The 21,628-nt window shown below is 34.3% G+C and overlaps 1 pseudogene; it reads left to right on the top strand.

Moving 5' to 3' along the window:
* Positions 1-21,137: 21,137 nt before the first annotated feature.
* On the top strand, positions 21,138-21,262 carry LOC126024884 (uncharacterized; annotated as a pseudogene).
* Positions 21,263-21,628: the final 366 nt, after the last annotated feature.

Below are 21,628 nucleotides of genomic sequence, written 5' to 3'. Positions count from 1 at the left end.
TATGATGCTAAGAAATCAATTCATTGATGGAACTAGAAGATATTCTGTTAAATGAAGTAAGCCAGAAGAAGAAGGAAAAATACAGAATGACATCACTTATATGTGGTATTTAGAAAAACAACGTGAAAAAACACAATGGTAGTTGTGGTAGTTGACTTGAAAACTAATGGCTCCAGAGTATATATTGAGGAGAAGGAAGGAAACTGAGTGGAAGAGGAGAAACACAAATCCTTTTATTCTGTTTTAAACTTCAAAGAGACCTGCAGCAACAGATACAGCTGTTTAGATTGGGCAGGGATCCAAATAACTATTTTATAGATGTCTATAATGTTCTAATGTTTTTATCCATAGAAACAGGTCCAGAATGCATTTTGAAACCATGGGCTCACACTACAGTGCTTGCTATAAGAATGGTTTAGGGACCAGAGAGATAGCACAGCGGTAGGGTATTTGCCTTGCAAGCAGCTGACCCAGGACCAACAGTGGTTTGAATTCCGGCATCCCATATGGTCCCCCAAGCCTGCCAGGAGCGATTTCTGAGTATAAAACCAGGAGTAACCCCTGAGCACAACCGGGTGTGACCCAAAAAACAAACAAACAAACAAACAAACAAAAGAATGGTTTAGTGTCTTAATTTTAATGTCTATGATAATTCTAATATTGTTGTTTATATGGTTTGTGGAGATATAGGTTGGTTTCCTAAGTTTTACATTTCAGTGCTATATTATATTAGGCTCCAAATACAGTACTCATTATGACAATGTCCTGAAAATATTATAATCTATTCATTTTCCATATCATTATGCCTGTTAATATGATCTAATGTTTATGTCTGCCAATAATGCTGAAATAGGCAACTGCATTGCTATAGACTCTAGCTACAGTGCTCATTCATTATGTTTTTGCAATTTTCAATTCAAATTAATTTACTAGTATATCATAATGCTCATGCTGCCAGTTTGCTTTCAGGAAAGAAAACTGGATGTCCAAGACCTATTAGATGAGACTTCATGGTGTAAACTCATTTTACAGTGCTCATTACCATATTAGTTAGGATTATAAACTTGAAAGTTATGATTGTTTTTAGAATGTATTATGCAATCTAACCCAGTAAGCCTCTTTCAGCAAAGTTTACAATCACTAATGATAATTTGCTTAGGATAAAAGAACCTTTCCATCTGACCTGCTGGCTTTTTTAAGCTTCTGACCCATTTCACCTGGGATAGTTTTTCAACTGCAACCTTTGTCTCTTTCACACTTGATTTGTTATTTCTCCCAACTTAACCCATTTTACCCTGAGTTTTTAACTTCTCAGGAAACAATATGTTTCCCCCAACCAAACTTGCTGCCAGCCAGCTCCCAAAGTGGAAAGGACAGCTTCCCAGACCACCTTGCCTTGGCTCAGGAAGAAGCCGGCTCTGCCGCAGCTGCTAATTTACTCATGGTGGTCCCTTTTCCCACCTCCATTTCTTGTGAACTGTTGCTGTCCACAGAAGTCAGCTTTTGTGAGGAAATCGCTCCTGGCTTGGGGGACCATATGGGACACCGGGAGATCTTAACACTGTTTGTCCTAGGTTAGCAAGTGCAAGGCAAACACCCTACCACTTGTGCCACTACTCTGGCCCCTCAAGGACATATTCTGATCATGACTACTGCGAGCCATTTTTCACACTTTAAAAAAATCACATCGCAGACTGAGGCTTTGCTCTAGATTTACCCCCCCCCCCACCCAGCCCGAATATTTTAAAAGACTTAAAGGGGATACATATATTTGTCTTGTATACTTCGTTAAGCATATTTTCTTAATAGGCATAATTCTCATTGGGTATTTCCTTATGTAGAAGTCGTTTTCCCCACCATTTTTTGGATTCTTTTTTAGTAGAAAATTCAGTAGATAAGTTTCTCCTGATTTCAGAGTTCATGTTAAAATCATGTTATATTATTTTTACTTCCACATGCACCAGTAGTATACTGTCACATTGGTCTTTTTTGCATAGGCACATTAAAATGTAAAAAAGAAATTTTACAAACCTGATGCTAACAACAGAGACTATGTGAAAAATAAAACTGTATTGGCACTACAGACAATGACCTGGATTAGACAAACTAGTTTGCCTGGAGCCTAGAGTTGGTCTTATGCCAGGAAACTTCAGGGATAGGATCTCCTTGTATTTAGGCCAAGGCTTTTTCTTTCCATGTACCCCATATTTTGGTGGGCCTATGCAAACGATAATTGCCACTCTAACACCGATTTTACTGTGCTCCTTTGACTCTAAACCTTAAAAAGAAACCCACTTAAACTTTTGAGGTTAACTTAAACTAATATGCATGTACATGGAAATGTAAAAAACTACTATGCCTTCTAGTTTAAGGAGTTACATAAATTTTATGGCTTTAGATTGCTTTGTGTAACACTAAGAAATGTTATAATGTACTACAATCTGGGGTCTTGAGGAACAAAGTAATTGTACATGGGTTCTGTTTTATTTTTCTTAATTTTCTTTGACTGTAAGTTAAAAATTAAGGTGTCAGCAGGGGTATTTTTTCTGAGAACTCTGTTTTTGGGTTATTGTCCTTCCACTGTCCTCAACTTTACCTTGTCCTCTTTCTTTGCATCATTGCTCACATGATTAAAAATAAAAAAAATTACATATAGAAGGAAGTTCTTATCTAATAGGAATAGGAACTCCTAAACTTTTATTGCAGGGATCCTTTCACCCTGAACATTTGTCATAGTGACTTAAGTTCCAATTTACCAGATGTTGACTATTCACCCCCAAACTATGGATTCCATTTTTGGAACCAGATTGATTTTCTGTACCAGCACCAGAAATCAAACTTCTACCAGGGAAAGTCTTAATGCTTCCCTGGCACCAAACTGCTCCCAGGTGGATTCATATGACAACCTGATGACTTGGAAACAGCAACAACTTACTTTCAGAGTGGACCTCCCTGCCTCACCACCTAACCATGAGATAAAAACAGAATACACTCTATGACACTCTGACTTCAACATAGGATCTGTGCAAAAACCAACATTGCTAATTACTAAACCCTGACTATGACAAGAATAATAGAGAACTTTTCCTGGGATCATGAAGAAAGAATTTGGGGCCTAAGCAGTGGCGCTAGAGGTAAAGCACCTGTGTTGGAAGCACTAGCCTAGGACAGACCATGATTTGATTACCCGGCATCCATATGGTCCCCCCAATCCAGGAGCAATTTCTGAGCATATAGCCATGAGTAACCCCTGAGTGTTACCGGCTGTGGCAGAAAGAAAGAAAAAAAGAAGAAAGAAAGAAAGAAAGAAAGAAAGAAAGAAAGAAAGAAAGAAAGAAAGAAAGAAAGAAAGAAAGAAAGAAAGAAAGAAAGAAAGAAAGAAAGAAAGAAAGAAAGAAAGAAAGAAAGAAAGAAGAAAGAAAGAAAGAAAGAAAGAAAGAAAGAAAGAAAGAAAGAAAGAAAGAAAGAAAGAAAGAAAGAAAGAAAAAAGAAAGAAAGAAAGAAAGAAAGAAAGAAAGAAAGAAAGAAAGAGGGAGGGAGAGAGGGAGAAAGAGAGAAAGAGAGAAAGAAGAAAGAAAGAAAGAAAGAAAGAAAGAAAGAAAGAAAGAAATAAACAAATAAAGAAAGAAATAAATAAATAAATAAAGAAAGAAAGAAAAAATAAAGAAAAAAGAAAGAAAGAAAGAGGGAGGGAGAGAGGGAGGGAGAGAGGGAGGGAGAGAGGGAGGGAGAGAGGGAGGGAGAGAGGGAGGGAGAGAGGGAGGGAGAGAGGGAGGGAGGAAGGAAGGAAGGAAAGAAGGAAGGAAGAAGGAAGGAAGGAAGGAAGAAGGAAGGATAGAAGGAAGAAGGAAGGAAGGAAGAAGGAAGGAAGGAAGAAGTAAGGAAGAAAGAAAGAAGAGAGAAAGACAGAAAAAGAAAGAAAGAAAGAAAGAAGGAAGGAAAGAAAGAAAAAACGAAAGAAAGAAAGAAGAAAGAAAGAAAGGAAAGAAAGAAAGAAAGAAAGAAAGAAAGAAAGAAAGAAAGAGGGAGGGAGGAGAGGGAGAAAGAGAGAAAGAGAGAAAGAAGAGAGAAAGAAGAAAGAAAGAAAGAAAGAAAGAAAGAAAGAAAGAAAGAAAGAAAGAAAGAAAGAAAGAAAGAAAGAAAGAAAGAAAGAAAGAAAGAAAAAAGAAAGAAAAAAGAAAGAAAGAGAGAGGGAGGGAGAGAGGGAGGGAGAGAGGGAGGGAGAGAGGGAGGGAGAGAGGGAGGGAGAGAGGGAGGGAGAGAGGGAGGGAGAGAGGGAGGGAGAGAGGGAGGGAGGAAGGAAGGAAGGAAAGAAGGAAGGAAGAAGGAAGGAAGGAAGGAAGAAGGAAGGATAGAAGGAAGGAAGGAAGAAGGAAGGAAGGAAGAAGGAAGGAAGAAGGAAGGAAGAAAAGAAAGACAGAAAAAGAAAGAAAGAAAGAAAGAAAGAAAGAAAGAAAGAAAGAAAGAAAGAAAGAAAGAAAGAAAGAAAGAAAGAAAGAAAGAAAGAAAGAAAGAAAGAAAGAAAGAAAGAAAGAAAGAAAGAAAAAAGAAAGAAAGAGGGAGGGAGAGAGGGAGGGAGAGAGGGAGGGAGAGAGGGAGGGAGAGAGGGAGGGAGGAAGGAAGGAAGAAGGAAGGATAGAAGGAAGGAAGAAGGAAGGAAGGAAGAAGGAAGGAAGGAAGAAGGAAGGAAGAAGGAAGGAAGAAAAGAAAAACAGAAAAAGAAAGAAAGAAAGAAAGAAAGAAAGAAAGAAAGAAAGAAAGAAAGAAAGAAAGAAAGAAAGAAAGAAAGAAAGAGAAAGAAAGAAAAAGAGAGGAAAGAAAGAAAGAGAGAAAGGAAGGAAGGAAGAAAGGAAGGAGGGAAGAAAGGAAGGAAGGAAGAAAGGAAGGAAGGAGGAAGGAAGAAGGAAGGGAAGGATGGAAAAGAAAGACAGAAAGAGAAAGAAAGAAAGAAAGAAAGAAAGAAAGAAAGAAAGAGAGAGAGAAAGAAAGAAAGACAGAAAGAAAGAAAAGGAAGGAAGGAAGGAAGGAAGGAAGAAGGAAAAAAGGAAGGAAGGAAAGAAAGAGAAAGAAAGAATAAAAGAAAGAAAGAAAGAAAGAAAGAAAGGAACAGAAGAATAGAAGAAGAAGAAAGAGAAGAAGAAGGAAAGAATAAAAGAAAGAAAGAAAGAAAGAAAGAAAGAAAGAAAGAAAGAAAGAAAGAAAGAAAGAAAGAAAGAAAGAAAGAAAGAAAGAAAGAAAGAAAGAAAGAAAAGAAGAAAAGAAAAAGAAAGAAAGAAGAAAGAGAAAGAGAGAAAGAAGAAAGAAGAAAGAAAGAGAAGAAAGAAAAGAAAGAAAGAAAGAAAGAAAGAAAGAGAAAGAAAGAAAGAAAGAAAGAAAGAAAGAAAAAAGAAAGAAAGAAAGAAAGAAAAGAGAGAAAGAAAGAAAAGAAAGAAAGAAAGAGAGAGAAAGAAAAGAGAGAAAGAAAGAAAGAAGAGAAAGAAAAAAGAAAGAGAAAGAAGAAAGAAAGAAAGAAAGAAGAAAGAAAGAAAAAGAAAAGAAAGAAAGAAAGAAGAAAGACAGACAGACAGACGAAAGAAAAAAAGAAAGAAAGATAGAAAAGAAAGAAAAGATAAGAGAGAAGAAAGAAAGAAAAAAGAAAGAAAGAAAGAAAGAAAGAAAGAAAGAAAGAAAAGAAAGAAAAGAAAGAAAAGAAAGAAAGAAAGAAAGAAAGAAGAAAGAAAGAAAGAAAGAAAGAAAGAAAGAAGAAAGAAAGAAGGAAAAAGAAAGAAAGAAAGAAAAAGAAAAGAAAGAAGACAGACAGACAGAAAGAAGAAAGAAAAGAAAGAAAAGAAAGAAGAAAGAAAGAAGAAGAAAGAAAGAAAGAAGAAAGAAAGAAGAAAGAAAGAAAGAAAGAAAGAAAAAGAAAGAGAAAGACAGGCTTAGGGATTAGACTAGTTAGTATGCCTAGAGCCTGTAGTTGGTCTTATGGCAAGATGATTCATGGGTAGGGACACAAGATTTTTTTTTCTTTTTTTAAATATAATTTTTATTTTAAACATAGTGGCTTACATATTGCTGACAATAATATTTTAGGTACATATTTACATAAAATCAGGGGGATTCCATCACCGATTTGTCCTCCGTTTTTGTCCTACCTCCCAAATCCTCCTCCCTCACCCACCGAGGCTGCTAGAAAATGTGGTCCCCTTTGTACCTAGTTTACTACTTAGTAGTCTTTGAACCTGTTTGGTCTTGGTGCCTCCCTTATTTCCCCCCTCTAACTGGGAGGCAGGACTAGATAGTTCAAGTTATGTGGTTTTGTTTGAAGAAGAGAAAAGTAATAAACTGGGGTAAAAGTCTAATCTGCCGAAAATGGGCGGGATCCTTCTAGAGGCTCTCATCATCGGTTTGAGAGACGAAGGAGAGAAATAAGGTGTAACACCCCAACAGTACAAAAAGAAGGGGACACAAAGGTTTTTTTTAATTTCTATTTTCCCAACTTTTGATGTGCCTAGGTAAAAGCTGCCACCCCTTTTTTATTTTTTAGATAGGGGCTCCTGCGTCTTTCATAAAACCTTGGAGCATAAATTACTTTGTTTTATCTCATATTTCTGCATTTATTATTTTTGTAAAATTAGGGATAAAAAGGAAAAGATGGGAATCAGGGCCAAGTTGTCTCAGGTGCATTGCTAGAGATAAAACTAGACAGAATCAAATATACAAGCCACATTCAATAACAAAAGAATCAAGAGACCCAAATTTATAACAATCAAAACTTAAAATGGGCCTGTTATAATGGCCCCATAGGCATAAGGTGGTGGTATATGTGGGAAACACTGGTGAAGGAGGTCAACACTGGTGCTGGGATTGACCATGATTAATTATATGTCTGAAATCCAACTATGAAGGACTTTGTAAAATAACAGTGGCTTTAATAAAATAAAATTAAAAACACAATCCAGTTGAGATGGAAAAGGTATGGCAGCTGTCCATAGGTGGTACCAGCTTTTAGTCAAGATAGAGAATAATAAAAAAGTCAAAGAAAATCTGAAGAATTTGTGAATAGTTTTCTCTCGGAGAAGTATGGAAAGAGAATGATATTATGAATTCAAAAGATAGAGGAGAGATGGAAATATACTCACCCTGTTAGTGCACTGGAAATTTTTATTTGAAAGTGAAGAATCTAGGATCCTTAAATATAAACAAAAAATATATTTGCAGACAACATCTTCAAGAACTTAGAAAATGTGTTCCTCTCAAATCTTTTGGAGGTTGTCTTTGAAAAAAATGAGCATACACATACAAAAACACCAGATACATTTGAACAAAGAAAAATGACCTCAATAATTGTGAGTAGACCATCCATAAATCAATCAACATAATCAACAAAAAGAAAAATAGAAAACCATATAATCATATATGCAGAGAAAGCATTTGATAAGATCCAACACTCATTCTTGATGTTCAAGATGGGAAAGGAAGAAACTTTTCTCAAAATAGTCAAGGCCATCTACCACAAGCCAATGGAAAATATTATTATCAATGGAGAAAAACTAAAAGCCTTCCTCTAAAAACTGGTACAAGACAAGGCTGCCCTCTCTCACCACTCCTATTTAACATAGTGCTGGAGGTTCTTGCCACAGCAATTAGGGAAGAAAAAGATATCAAGGGCCTCCAGATAGAAAGAAAGAAGTTAAGCTCTCACTGTTTGCAGATGGCATGATACTATATTTAGAAAGCTCTAAAGGCTCTACCAAAAATCTTCTAGAAACAATATATTCCTATAGCGAAGTAACAGGCTACAAAATTAACATGCAAAAATCAATGGCCTTCTTATACACCAATTATGATAGAGAAGAAATGGACATTAAGAAAACAATCTTATTCACATTAGTGCCCCACAAACGCAAATAACTTGGAGTCAACTTAACTAAAGATGTGAAGGACTTATACAAAGAAACTATAAAACCCTACTTCAAGAAAAAAGAGAAGACACAAGAAAATGGAGACACATCTTTTGCTCATGAATTAGCAGGATTAACATAATTAAAATGGCAATGCTCCCCAAGGCATTATACAGATTTAATGCAATCCCTCTAAATATATCCATGACATTCTTCAAAGAAGCAGATAAAAAATTTCATTTGAATAAACACCTGCGAATAGTTAGAACAATCCTTAGAAAAAGGAATATGGGAATCATTACTTTCCCCAACTTTAAACTGTATTACAAAGCTATAATCATTAAAACTGAAATTAAAATTGAAATAAAGACAGACCCTCAGATCAGTGGAATAGAGTAGAGTATTCAGAGAATGCTCTCCAGATATACAACCAACTAATCTTTGATAAAGGGGCAAAGAATGCAAAATGAAGCAAAGAAAGCCTCTTCAATAGGTGGTATTGGGACAACTGGTCAGTCACTTGCAATAAAACAAACTCAGACCTTCATGTAACACCCTGCACAAAGGTTAAATCCAAAGGATTGAAGACCTTGATATCATACCTGAAACCTTAAGGTATATAGAATAACACATAGGTAAAACACTCCAGGACATTGAAACTAAAGGCATCTTCAAAATAGAAACAAACACTCTCCAAACAAGTTTAAGCAGAGATACAAAAATGGGACTACATTAAGTGGAGAAGCTACTGCACCTCAAAGGAAAAATTACCTGGGATACAAAAGCTACCCAAAGAATGGGAGAAGCTATTCACTCAATACCCATCAGATAATGGGCTAATACCTAAGATATACAAGGTATTGACAGAATTGAACATGAAAAAATATCTAACCACATCAAAAAATGGGAATAAAAACTGAACAGACAATTTCTCATCTCAAAGAAGAAATACAAATGCCCCAAAAGCACATGACAAAATGATCCACATCACTAATCATCAGAGACATGCAAATCAAAACAACAATAAAGTACCATCTCACACCATAGAGATTGGCGCACATAACAAAGAACATGAACACTCAATGCTGGTGGGGTTGTGGGGATAAGGGAACTCTCATTTACTGCTGGTGGGAAATGCCATATAGTCTAGCCCTTATGGAAGACTATATACAGATTCTTCAAAAACTGGAAATTGAGCTCTCTTTTGATCCAGCTATACCGCATTTTAGGGGATATACCCCTAGGAACTCAAAAATTCAACACAAAAATCCCTTCCTCATACTAATATTCATTGCAGTACTATTTACTATAGCCAAATGCTGGAAACAACCAAGATACCCTTTAACAGATGAATTGCTACAGAAACTGTTAGTACATATACACAATTGAATATTATGCAGCCATCAGGATGAGATGAAGTCATGAAATTTTCCCTATACATGATGTACATGGAATCTATTATGCTGAGTGAAATTTGTCAGAGGGAGAGAGACACAGAAGAGTCTCATCATCTATGGGTTTTATAAAAAATTAAAGACATTGAAATAACCTCCAGAAATTAGATCCAGAAGAATCTTCTCAATATATCCAGCTCACCACAAAGAGTGGTGTGTACAGTTAGAGAAATAACTAAACTGAGAACTATCAAAACAATGTCATGAGTGAAGGATGTAGAAAGCCTGTCTCGAAAACAGGTGAGGGGATAAGGGAAGAAGAAAAAGGGGGTATTTGGTGGTGGGAATGTTGCACTGATAAAGGGAGGTGTTCTTTTTATGACTGAAACCCAACTATTATTATGTTTGTGATCACGGTGTTTAAACAAAGATATTATTAAATGTGTGAGTAGAAAGCTTTTTTTTTTAGCAGTCAAGATTATGATAATTCACAGTCAAGGTCACAGGTCTTGCATGTACAGAGCTCCAAATATGAACCCAGGCATATTTGGTATCTCCTGCACCCCCAAATATGATCTTGATGTTCCAGTCTAACTATTAAGCAGTACCATACTGCTCCTGGTCAAGAACCATTGTAAGTGATCCTGATTTTATTGGGTAAAAAAAAAGAAACCACTGAATAATGATGGGAAATAAAGACACGGGGTTTTGTTTGTTTGTTTGTTTGTTTGTTTTTTGTTTTTATTTTTGGGCCACACCCGGTAAAAGCTCAGGGGTTACTCCTTGCTATGCGCTCAGATAGTCACTCTTGGCTTTGGGGACCATATGAGACGCCGGGGGATTGAACCGCGGTCCGTCCTAGGATAGTGCTGGCAGGCAGACACTTTACCTCTAGCGTCACCACACCAGCCCAAGACATAGTATTTAATTGTATATGCTTAAGTAAGATAATTATAATTGATAAATAAAACTGAAGAATTACACATTCCACCAATATGTGTAAAGTTTTGTTATTAATTATAAAATTACTCTAGATTACATTAATATTGTTATTTTATATGACTACTTTATAATTAAAATTTTAGTGTATAAAATAAATTTTAATTATGTATTTAGGATTGATATAGTTTTGATATATAATAAGGAAGTTAAAATGGAATATATAAAATAGAATTAGATCCAAGTACTCTCCAATTTGATTGTAAGTATCAGTGTAATCTCAAAATTGTTTTATTTCCTTTCTATATGTCTTATATAAATATCCATCCCCTGCATCCTGACAATGTACTAGTCATTCTCTTTTCTAGTAAAAGAAAAAGGAACTTCTCAGAAAAGTGAAACAGAAAAGAAACAGAATGAATTGGAGCAATCTTGACATATCAGACAGAAAGAAAGCTATCAAAGCCTGTGAAAGTATTCAAAAAGCTTAGAAATTTAACTTTAAGAGGCCAAGGAATGAACTACTTAATTTCAGGTAGAATAGAAATTATAATATACAGGATTCCATTGAATGTTTATATCAATTTGTTTTTAAAAAAGTTAAAATAATTATTCTGCTTTTTGAGGTTGATCAGGAACAAGTTGATTATCTTGACATTAATAAAATAATAAAGTCAAATATGTGTCTGTCTTTCCATATGAATTCCTTGAAGAAACCAAATAGTAGATAAAGAACTTCTTTATAAAGCATTCTATGTAATATGGAAAAAATAAGACAATTAGAATAGCACTCATTTATAAACTTCACTGAATCCTTATATCTAGTCATGATCATAATCACTGACCAATACAACCAAATGGTACAGTAGGCATTGTTTACTTAAAGGAAGAATAATTACTTTACCAAAATATGTCATAGTAATGAAACTTCAGCTACAACCCCCAAATCTAGAAAGCAATTTGTGGAACATACAAACAACATAGTAAGGCACTAACGTGAACCATAAATACAACACAGGGGTTAAGACACATGCTTTTTTGTGTGGACAGCTGTGAATTGATCTCTGAGCACTTCATGATTCCCTCTCAGAATCACTGGTGTGAAGAAGCTAGAGACCCCTTCAGCACCCTCAGGGTGGACTGGACAATTACAAAGGATCACAGGACCAGAGCAATACCATATCCTTACACCCTCACACTGAACACTGAGGACACTGAGCCAGTAGGGCAGACTATTTCAGGAGAGGCTCCCAGGGCCCCCCTGACCACTACGTGGGAGATCCCCCATTAGTAACCAAATGAAAGAAAAAGCACCAGGGAATAGTGTATATTAAGTCAGGAGAAACCATTGTAGTCTTATATTTGAGGAGAGATGGGGATTGAGATCAGAACAGAATTTATGAAGATAAATCAGTGGAGATCAAGGGAAACTCAGCTTAATTCTTACTTTTTTAACCAGAATTAACTGTACTAATTAAATTGCATAGTAATAAATCAGTAAGCTCTGCATCTATTTTATGTGATATATGTATTTAATTTTATATTTCAATATATTAAAAGACAAATAAAAACAAGGATCTCTGTGTTTATACTTTTATGTTTGGAAGAAAAAAGAATTTGAAAGAGTCCTGAGTCTGCTTGCAAAAGTTATTTAATATGGAAAAATTTATACATAGAAGAAATAAAATGAATAGTGTATGACATAAAAGTAAGTACACATTGACAGATATTACCAAATTTGACAGGTCAATTTGATTTTTATTTTTTAATTTATTTTTTTGGCCACATCCAGTGTTTCTCATGGCTTACTCTTGGCACCATGTTTAGGGATCATTTCTGAAAGAGCTTGCAAACCTTATGGGGTTATGTAGATCAAACTCACATTGACTTCTTGCAAGACAACGTTCCTATCTGGTGTCCTAATGTATTTTTATGAAGCCTTTCTTTTATCCATTTTAAATAAATTTTACATTGAATAAAGATCAGTTTTTCTGTGCTTTCTTCTAATACTCATTCACTTTTTCCCAAGCATTCCCTCCCAAAGGAGAGCATCATCGTTTATAGTAAAAATAGCAATAACAACAACAATATAAATGATACCCTCCAGCATTGGTGAAGCATGCACTAAATATCAGAAAAGCTGTGGCCAATTTGTTTTCCCACAGTTATTATGAATAAATTATGAATCCTCAGAACAACTTGTGGAGTCGTTGCTTCTATTTTTTCCCTCCCTTTGCAGATGAAAACAATAGAGACACAGAGAAATCTAATAACTTGCTGACAGTCTTGGAGCTGACAATTACAGAAGCCAAATCTTAGACTCAAGCAGAATGTTGGGAAAGCTGTGCATATCAGACTCCAACAAAACTTAAAGAATGGCACAGACTCGACAGCGGCCAATGTGGTTAGGAAAGTTTGGACACTAGGTGGTAATCTTATCTTCATAAATTAGGCTCAGTTTTCTTAGAGTTCTATTAATTTTTTATATACATTTTATTGTAGTTCTATATATTGTGGATAAGATCTTTATATAGACTACAATAGTAACGGACATATAATTTTATTTCTTTTTTTAATGATTTTTATTGTTACCAACGTGAATTACAAATCTTTTTCAGTAATATTCGATGGTACATAGTGACATTGAATCAGGGGTATTCCTGCCACTGTGTTGTCCTCCTCCACCCTGTTAAGACCTCTAGACAAAGAGAATATGGAATTTTTAAGTCTGGTTGAAAGAGACAATTTTAAAGACAATTTTACTCCTTGGTGGTTTTAGATTGTCCAACATTCTAGCTTCACCATCTCAAATACTGAAAAAGCAGTAGTATAATAGAAGTTCTCATTTAGAAGTAGTAGCTTTAGCAAAAGCCACATTCAACATTGATGAGACACTCTGTTTTTTCAAACTATAGTAACAATATGCCTGGCTTATTTCTAGTGCTCTCCTTCAAAATTCTTTGAATCTTTAGCTTTTGATAATTTGCAATATTGTTAATAAAAAATAAATATTAATGGTATAGCAGGGAGCTTCTTAAATTATAAGATGTATGTCTAACATATTTTTTTAAATAAGTGAAAACTTATATACATAAATGAGAATAGGTATTGTATTATATGATATTAAATGATTTGAATTTATTTATTTACATAGGTAAAATACAGCAATCAATCACACAAATTGACTTTTATTAATTTATTTTCTGATAATTCCATTTGCCAATCCTTTAAGTTTTGTTGGAGCAAGCAATATGAAATAAATTTGTTATATGCTTACCAATGGAATAGACTGAGGGAGGGTGAGAGGGAACCTGGGTGTTTGCTGGAGAAAAGGACACACTGGTGTTGGGATTAATGTTGGAATGCTGAAGTAACTCTATTATGAGCAACTTTGTAAATCATTGTGCTTTAATAAAAATAAGTTAATTAATTTGGAAAAGGGTTTCTGAGTAAAACCCAAATGAATATATTTAATTACTTTCTGATACATATGAAAAGGAATTGATTAAAATATTTTATCATATACGATGTAAATTTCAATAAAGCAAGCTCCTGGCACTTAAAAAATCTTATTGTTTATCTGCATCTTCTAATCAGTGACAGTAAACACAATTTTGACACAATTTAAAAAACAAACTTAAGATATCTTAAGTGTACCTATCTAATCTACCATATTTTTCAGAAGTGTATCATCAAATCTCTCAAGTTGCCTTAACTGTAAAATTGGGAGGCAATTCTTTAGCTTTCACTAGAGCCTTTGTCCAGGACAGGAAAACTCTCTTTGCATCATTCCTATTTTCACCTCCAGGTATTCACCATACCATACACCCTTTTTATCCCTTCATCTCAATGTAGAGTTGCCTATTGTGCATGACAAAAGTGGTGGAAGAGTTAGTCCCCTAATACTTCCTCCCACCAGACAAAGTGGAACTGAGACTGGCCCATGGTCAGTCACAATGACCTTCCATGCTCCTCTTGACTGAATGAAGGCAAAGCCATCTACACTGGATGCTGGATCCATTTTCTCTTTTCAAACAATGCATATTTGGATTCATTACCTGGGCCTTAAATTGCCCATATCTTTGACTCTTACCCTTTCATCATATATACATACACTCCACATTACCAAATATTCTCAAGATTCTTTTGCTATTCACCTATAACCAAGGTGTCAAACAAAAGATGAGATATCTCAGAAATCTCATTCCAGTTAATCTCTGTAGTTTCAGAATAATCCTAAATTTGACATGTGTTTTTCTTTAAATTTGTCATGGGATTGTTTTATATATGTGCTGCTTTGGCTTTGGTCAACTTGAATAAACTTTCTTTGACACCCATCTTACAGAATAAATTTAAAGGCATACATTTGAATATTAAACTTGATTCTCAATCATCACAATTTTTATTTACCCCAAAAGACTAAACATCATAGCATTTATTTTATTTCTTTGTTCTGATTTTCAATTTCTTACTTTTTATTTTCCCATTTACATAATTTATTTACATTATATTAAATGTTTGGGATTCAGTTTGATACACCTGCGTGTTTGTAACTGTCACCAATCCCAGCTACAAAATGCCACCTTTTCTCAGACCTCTCTCTTTTTTTTCTTATGGTTACTATCATTTTCTCAAGTATAAGTTGCTTTTGATGATATTTTTCAGTGTGTTTTCTTTAGTAATTAATGTTTTAGATGTGTGTAAAATCATCTGGTGTTCTTTTTTTCACTTATGTAATTATCTTAGCATAATCACCTCAAGCTCTATCCATATTGCTACTTGAGTGATTGAAGTTTTCTTAATATTTTCCAAAAATAAATATTTTCTTCATTGAATAAATTGTGTGTGTCAGTGAAACTGTAGCTTTTCTAAACACATCTTCAACCACTAGAGCTTACCTTAAGTAGTTTAAAACTCTAGGATAATTGTGTCTCTAACTAAAGAAAGCAGGACCTTTTGAAAATGATAGATCTGAATATTTGTTAAATCATTTTTATTAATTTTCAAACATATATCCTGATCTTCAACTTAGATGAAATAATGTGTGGGCCTGTTTCATCAATTTCTTAGCAAAGGAGTTTCCTTCCCTGTCTCACATGATATGTTGGTTTGAGTTATAGGAACACAGCTAATTCAGTGAAAAGTTTCAAACTCTCCTTAAAATTTTTGTAGTTTATGTTTGTGTTTAGGTCCTATTGATACTTATAAGACTACAAAAACATAAACTTATTTGATGACTTCAAGATATAGTTTAACTTTAGTGTAAAGACTACTTGGTTTCATTCAGGAAGCCCACTGCGCTAGTCCAGAGAGGAACTGCTGTGCTATTGCTGCTTTAGCCTTGGGTAACACTTAGATGCGCTTCAGAAGTTTCTCCAGGTTTCGTGATCATGAGGCCATTCCCAGTGATTCTCAGGGTAACAGAAGGTGTAAAGAATCAAATCCAGCACATTATGAGTGCTAGGCAAATACTTTAGCCCTGAATCACATCACTGATCTTGATTAAGTTGGCTTAAGAGCTCAGATATTTTTCTTTGTGAAAGTATTTTTTTTTCTCCCATGACCCTTCTCTTTAATCTCCTATCATTTCTGCCTCTGTCTCTGTTTCCATACCACTTCTCTCCTCTTTATCCTTTGTTATTGGCTATGATCCAAACATGAACTTAGATGCCTGTACTTTAAATTGATAACTATATTTATTTTCTTGTTTTTAATTTCTTATAGCATTTCATATAATTCTAATATTTCCTTATGTTTTTGCTTCTATATGGAAAGTGATTTCGTTTGAAAAATAACATTCTAATAATATAAATTAAACTTAATTATTTAACATAGACAACTACCTAAAATTAAAGAGGAGACATTCAATCCTCATGTCCCTGACTTCTATAAAGTAGAATGGTATTCAACCCTAATCTTTAAAATTTTATACTGGTGAAGCTGAAGACAGGTTCAAGGAAGAACAGCTCTGCTCATGAATGCTTACATTCAGAAATAGTGTTGAAGTAGCACATCTAAGCCCCCCGCCCCAGTGGAAGACTTGCCATCAATCACAAGACTGTTATAAGGAGCGGCCTCTGAAACGTATATTGGTAAAATATAGAAAAAAATCATAATGCATGTTGCTTTCCACACTGGACTTGTGGAAGGTTAGTGAAGTGATAGCAGATCAAGTCCAACAGGAATTCAAGACCTGAAGCATGAGGAATGAACAGTTATGAACAGCCAATGAACAGCTATGTGGTAGCAATAGGACAGATATGGCATTGCAGAGAAGCAAAGGAGAAGTGCAAGGAGGGTCACATCAGTTGTAGAATAAATGTAATGGGCTGAATTTCCAAAACTAAAATTGCTGAATAGTCCATTCCTTTCTTTCAGATATACCACTGAAGATATTCAAATCAAAACAAAGGACACAGGGTAGTATAGAACCAGCTGGAGTGGGTATGAGGGGCTATCAGAGTAATTAATTTAAATTTTTCAACAACATTTAAACTTTAATAAGATAATCTATACAGGGGCCAGAGAGATAGCATGGAGGTAGGCGTTTGCCTTGCATGCAGAAGGATGGTGGTTCAAATCTCGGCATCCCATATGTTCCCCTAAGCGTGCCAGGAGCGATTTCTGAGTGTAGAGCCAGGAGGAACCCTGAAAGCTGCCATTGTGACCCAAAACAACAGCAACAACAACAAAAATAGCAAAAAGATAATATATATATACATATATATATATGCTACTGAAAGTTAGAATATATATTAAAATAAAAATTTGGAGTCCAGTAAAACATTCTGCCATATCAGTTCTCCTAATGCAGATATGAGAGACAAATGGACCAAAGAGATTCAGGAAGGCTGGACTGTGTCCCAGTGAAGGAGAATTTTTCTCAATGTAGTTACTCAATTATATCTATTATTATTTTATTTAGTATGTCTATGTGTGAAAACAGATTTACTCTTTATTTTTATTTACTAATTTACTTTTAAATTCCTTAATAATTTAAGACCTGGGCATTCCTATGTTATTTTTGGACCTGAAGGTTTTTGAAACACCTGTCTTAATTAAGTATAAGAATACTATATTACAGTCATTTATTAACATTATTGATTGATAACTTGAAAAGTGACTGAAACTAAGTGTGATAAAATACAATTGCATGGCATATACAAAACTGAAAAATATGTCACATATATTACTTTATTTAATGTTGGTTATTTAAAATAATTATGTTCTATATATATTTGATTAAATAAAATATATTTGTAAAACTAATTTCTCAAATTATACTTGCTCTATTTACAACTATTAGACATTATAAATTAAATATGAGACTCATGTTTTACTTTTTTGAAAATCATTGATCCTTCAGTTCTCAAATTATACTATATATGAAAAACATGTGGGAATTTTGTTAAATCACAGATTCTTATTCAGGCTATCAACATAGGATTATCAAGATATTTAGTGTGAGTAGTCCCAGTGATGTTTCAGATGGTTTCTACACATACATCAATAATATAAAGGCATAATATCAAATGTTGTTTTTAATACAAAATTTGGAAGCAATTTCTTTTGGAACATTGCATTTAAAAATAATTCAGGGTCTTGCTCTTTAATCCCATGTACTTCTTTGCACATATATCTCAGTTGCTTGACTCTATGTTTCTTCTCTTGCCTATTTCCAACTTGAAGCAGCCTGTGTTTTCTCTTGAACATACACTTTTCACTTTCCCTTCCCTCATATCTTTCTAAATCATTTTTAATAAACACTTCATGCTAAATTAAAAATTTAATAACTCTATTACTACAAATTAAGCAGACCACACTCAGAAAGTATAGAATACATAATATTAAGATGTTTCTCTTTGAAAATATCTTCCACTTTGATATTGTAAATGGAAAGGAATTTTGACAAAGCTTAGATGTTTACTTTATTAACCCACTTATTTGCTTCATCCATGACCTAAGTTCTGGATCAGTTCACTTTCCCCTGTGAGTCTAAGGTATGTGGCATATGTAATTTTGAAAATAAGATTTATATTGATTCTTCTCAAAGGTTAAATTGATATCTTCCCAAATAAAAGAATGTACTGCCCATACAATGAATATAGCAGGGTTGGGAACAATGTCAATAGAATAAGGGAACAGCATGGTTAGATAAGCAATGAGAAAAGTGCACCTGAGTTGACACCCATCTTTGAACATGCATAGTTACATGTTTTCGTGTATATTTGTATTTATGTGTTTTCTCAGAGGTCTTTATTTCAAGTAAATGAAATTGGTCCAATATAATAAATAGTTTGGCATGGTATTAGTTGTTCACAGAATGCCAAGATCTGTAAAACAGAAAGAGAAAGTCACAAAATATTTTTTGTTTCGTTTTGCTTTGTTTTTTTTTTCAGCCACACCAGTGGTTATGAGCTCAGATATTACTCCTGGCTTGGAGGACCATAGGAGACGCCGGGGATTGAACCACAGTCTGTCCTAGGATAGTGGGCACAAGGCAGACGCCTTACCGCTTGTGCCACCTCTCCTGCCCTCAAATCTTTAGCAATACAGGCAACACATGCAGATCACAACTGAGAAATTTCTCAGTATCAACAATAAGTCCTAGATTAGCCACTGCCACTCTCCTGCTACCTGTCTCTAATAAAAAAAAAAAAAAAAGATTCCCTTGTTTCCTTCTTTTAGCTAAGGATCAAAACAGGTGTTGTTTTTAGACCCCTTTTGGTCTAACAAGGTACACTTGGCTAAAAAATTTATTTCACATCATAATATATTAACTTTAGCTTAGTTTTCTATTTGTTTTAAGACCATTTCCCAGATATACTCAGGGCTAACTACTGGCCCTACACCCAAAAATCACTTCTGAAGATCTTGAGGGGCTATATATGGTGTCAGGAACAAAATCCAGATTGGCCACGTGCAAGACAAATGCCTTTTCTATTATGCTATCTCTCTGACCATCTAATGCACTTATTTTTAGATCAAACATGTATTTCTCTACTAATATATTATAACCTAAACTTTTTATGGAAGCTAATGGTCCATTAACTCAAGATCCTATCTATACTTCGTGTTCTGCCATAATTTTGTGTTAAATTCTGCTTTTTGTTAATAAAATCTAGCTTATAATATCATGTAACAAAGATATATTAAATTATATAAAATATACAATAGGTGGTCCCAGGAGATAATATTGTCATTAGGGCATATGCTTATAGTATTTACCTGATTCAAGTTCTATGCCCTGAACTAAAACAAACCTAGAGGCCACACTGAAAGCAGAAATGGCTTGGAGTTCCTTGACACTGCAGAATCTGAGGCAAAGATGGAAGGAAGAAAATATTTTAATTGAGTGTGTAGTGTCTACACATTGAGTAAAACTATCATTAATGGTGGGTGCCTAAAACAAAACTAAAATAAAAGAACTAGTAACATAATGATAATTTATATTTAAATAACTAGTACATTATGAACAATGTCTTAAAGTGTGCATTAGAATTTATCCAATCAGGGACATAGCTATTAACATAAACATGATAGATTGACATTATTTCTTCAGGAAATTATCTATACTACAATTGCTGTATTACCATTTAAGAATCACTGAATGTCATGCATCGTATAACCAACTTTCAAATAAAACCCTAGTATGTGCAAATCTTATTGGTGTATCATGGATCAAGTAATCATGTGTAACTTGAAGACTGTGTAATAATTTGTTAGTGTCTATAAAGAAAGAATATTCCTAATATTACAGAGAATAATTTTGGGGTGGTTTTACATATAAAAAGGAGACAAAGATTTTGGGAAATCAATGTTTGCTACATTGTAATTAAAAATAGCTGTTGTACATTTCATGTATCTCTAGTATTTTGTATGTGGTATTGTTTATTCTAGTATCTTTTCATAATAATTTTCAGCACAATAACTATTGTAAAACTATTTTATTATTGCCTTCAGTACAATGATAAGTAAGTAAGTAAGCAAAATCTATACATATATATATATATATATATATATATCCTATCGTAGTTGTATCTAAGCTTAATGATAAAACCAAAGGTAAACTGGAAATTAATCACATGTTCTCACACTAATCACTATGTCTTCACAAGCTAGAAAGCATGTATCTCTTTCTTTAAATAACCTGAACAATGGAGGTAGTGTTGAGCTAAAAGTGACATAAAGACAGTGATGAGGTTCTGTGACATTTTGGTGATATTAGAAGTGTAATAAATTACACCAAACTTATTTACACTATTGTAATTGTTACCCTCAAAATATTTTAATGAATGTTTTAATTAAATTATTGTAATATATATTACAAAGTTGTTTGCATGATTGAATTTCAGTTTTACGATATTCCAATGCCCATCTCTGTACCAGTACACATTTTCTGTTACCAAGTTTTTCTTCCCAGTTTTCCAACTTCCTCACCTCACCTACCTCTATGGCAAAAATGGTTTTTTTAATTTTATTTTATTGAAACAATTGTGATCAACAGAACCCCTCATAGTTGAACTTGAGATATGCAATGAGTCAGGGCCCTTTCCACTCCCAATGTCAACCTCCTTACACCAATGGCCCCAGAGTGCATTTTTTTGTCACACCTGGCAGTGCTCAGGGGACCTGACTCTGCTCAAAAATTGCTCCTGGCAGGCTCAGGGGACCATTGGGATGCCGAGATTTGAACCACCTTTCTTCTGCATGCAAGGCGAACACCCTACCTCCATGCTATGTCTCCAATTCCCCAGAGTGCATCTTAGACCACCATCCTTTTCCCCTAGCCCTTCAGTATAACAGGCCCCTTTAAGTTTAGATTGTTAAAGTTATATATATGTATTATAGTTATATATATATTATATATATTAAAGTTATATATATTAAAAATCAAAAGAAAAAAGAAAAGAAAAGATATGGCCTCCCAATTCTTCCCAATTCTATACACAGATTGTATAGAAAGAGGAGGTACAGTAAATGCACCCTATCTACACCTCAATCCAGGCCCTTTGCCTGGTCTGTATTGTGAACTGAGGGACAAAAAATAAATCAAGTTTAAGTCCCTTGATTCTATTATCATTGACTTTGGCTTGAATATTTAGTTATAGTCTTATTTATTTTCCTGCTAATGCATCCGAGACTACTTGGTTTTAAAAAACCATGGGAATATGTGGTAAAATAAAATAATCCATGCCCCAGGATTCTATGAAAAAGGTGGACACACCAATTTAAAATATAAGAGATTTAAAAAATTCAATTGAAAAAGGTGTGTGTGTGTGTGTGTGTGTGTGTGTGTGACAGGTTTTCTGTTTGTTTGTTTGCATAGACACAACAAAATATTGGGAAAATAGAAAAGAAAAACCTTTGGCCTAAAAACATGGAGACTTTACCCATGAAGCATCCTGCATA

This window comes from Suncus etruscus, chromosome 12 (genome assembly GCF_024139225.1).
Source record: "Suncus etruscus isolate mSunEtr1 chromosome 12, mSunEtr1.pri.cur, whole genome shotgun sequence".
Lineage (NCBI taxonomy): Eukaryota > Metazoa > Chordata > Mammalia > Eulipotyphla > Soricidae > Suncus > Suncus etruscus.
The sequence above is the reverse complement of the archived record's forward strand: the minus strand, read 5'-3'. Positions and strand labels throughout refer to the sequence as shown.